The 1,922-nt window shown below is 46.0% G+C and overlaps 1 pseudogene; it reads right to left on the reverse strand.

Moving 5' to 3' along the window:
• Positions 1-586: 586 nt before the first annotated feature.
• On the reverse strand, positions 587-684 carry LOC131486398 (U6 spliceosomal RNA; annotated as a pseudogene).
• Between the last annotated feature and the right edge of the window lie 1,238 nt (positions 685-1,922).

The raw sequence follows: 1,922 nt of genomic DNA on the forward strand, positions 1-1,922 counted from the left end.
TAACTTTGCCTGTTCATGTTACCTTGTGATTCCTTTACCACCGTCCAACAAACATTCATGCCCTTCTTCTCCATCTTCACGGGAAAAATATATTTTCCTGCCCCACTGATGTTGGGCTTGGCCACGTGACTTGCTTTGGCCAATAGGATATGAGCAGAAGGGACAGTGTACCGGTTCCCAGCCTAGGCCTTAAGAGGTATCACGTATTTCTACTGGCCCCAAGGACCAACCACCGTCCCTCCGGCCTGGGCCCCCAGATGAGACTGTCCAACCAATCCACAGACCTGGGAGCTTGAGGATAAATTATCAACGTTTTATTTATTTATTCCTTAAAGATTTATTTATCAATTTTCCAAAATTTATTTATTTTTATAATTTACATCCCAGTTAGCATATAGAACAACAAGGATTTCAGGGGTAGATTCCTTAGTGCCCCTGACCCCTTTAGCCCATCCCCCCTCCCACCACCCCTCCAGCAACCCTCTGTTCCCTATATTTGAGAGTCTCTTATGTTTTGTCCCCTCCCTGTTTTTATACTATTCTTGCTTCCCTTATGTTCATCTGTTTTGTATCTTAAAGTCCTCATAAAAATAAGGAACGCTTCACGAATTTCCTTGTGCAGGGGCCAGGCTAATCTTCTCCGTATTGTTCCAATTTTAGGATATGTGCTGCCGATGTGAGCACTTATTTATTTTTGAGAGAGACAGAGACCGCGTGGGTGGGGAAGAGGCAGAGAGAGAGGGAGAGAGAGAATCCCAAATAGGCTCCGAGTTGCCAACACAGTGCCCGATGTGGGGCTCGAACACACGAAACCATGAGATCACGACCTGAGCTGAAACCGAGAGTTGGATGCTTAACCAACTGAACCACCCAGGGGCCCCCAATTATTAACATTAAAAAATTTTTTTTGTTGACTGTTTGTTTATTTTTGAGAGAGAGAAAGAGAGAGAGTGCATGGGCATGAGTGGGGGAGGGCAGAGAGAGAGAGAGGGAGAGGGAGACACAGAATCCGAAGCAGGTTCTAGGCTCCGAGCTGTCAGCACAGAGCCCAATGTGGGGCTCGAACCCACAAACCATGAGATCATGACCTTAGCCAAAGTCGGATGCTTAACTGACTGAGCCACCCAGGTGCCCCCAAATTAGTAACATTTTAAACCACTGAGTTTGAGGAGGGGAGGGGTAGGGGAATTATTGCACAGCATTATTGTGGCAATATTTGATCAATATACTATCTCAGGAGTAGGTGTTGCAAATATAAGATTGAGATGTGGGATGGGGATGAGTAAGTGGGCCTCCAGGAGGTTGGTACCTGTCCCAAGATGGCCAGCAGTACTGTGACATTCCAGGACATTTTTTTCCTTCCTGACATCATAAAATGGTCAGCAAACTTTTCGACCAATAATCCTAGAACAACTGGACGGCCACATGTAAAAAAAAAAAAAAAAAAAGACCTTCCACCTTTCACAAAACAACTCAAAACAGATCACAGACTTGAATATGAAACACAAGACTATAGACCTTCTAGAAAATAACACGGGAGAAAATCTAGGTGACCTCGGTCAGGTCTGCGATGACTTTTTAGATACAATACCAAAAGCATGATCCACGGAGGTTGATAAGTTGGACTTGGCTGCAATTTAAAACTTGTGCTCTGCGAAAGGCCCTGTGGAGAGACAGAGAAGACAAGGGGCGCCTGCAGGCTGAAGAGCGTGTGACTCTTGATCGCGGGGTTGTGAGTTCAAGCCCCACGTTGGGTGTAGAGATTACTTAAATGAGTAAGTAGTGGGAAAAAAAAGAAAAGAAAAGAAAAGCCAAGCCACAGCCTGGGAGATTGTGACATGTGCCACGCTGGTGAGGCTGTGGAACAGGAACAGCTCTCTGTCATTGCTGGTGGGGGTGGGGGGTGGGGGGGAGGCAGAATG

Source organism: Neofelis nebulosa, chromosome 9, assembly GCF_028018385.1.
Source record: "Neofelis nebulosa isolate mNeoNeb1 chromosome 9, mNeoNeb1.pri, whole genome shotgun sequence".
Classification (NCBI taxonomy): Eukaryota; Metazoa; Chordata; class Mammalia; order Carnivora; family Felidae; genus Neofelis; species Neofelis nebulosa.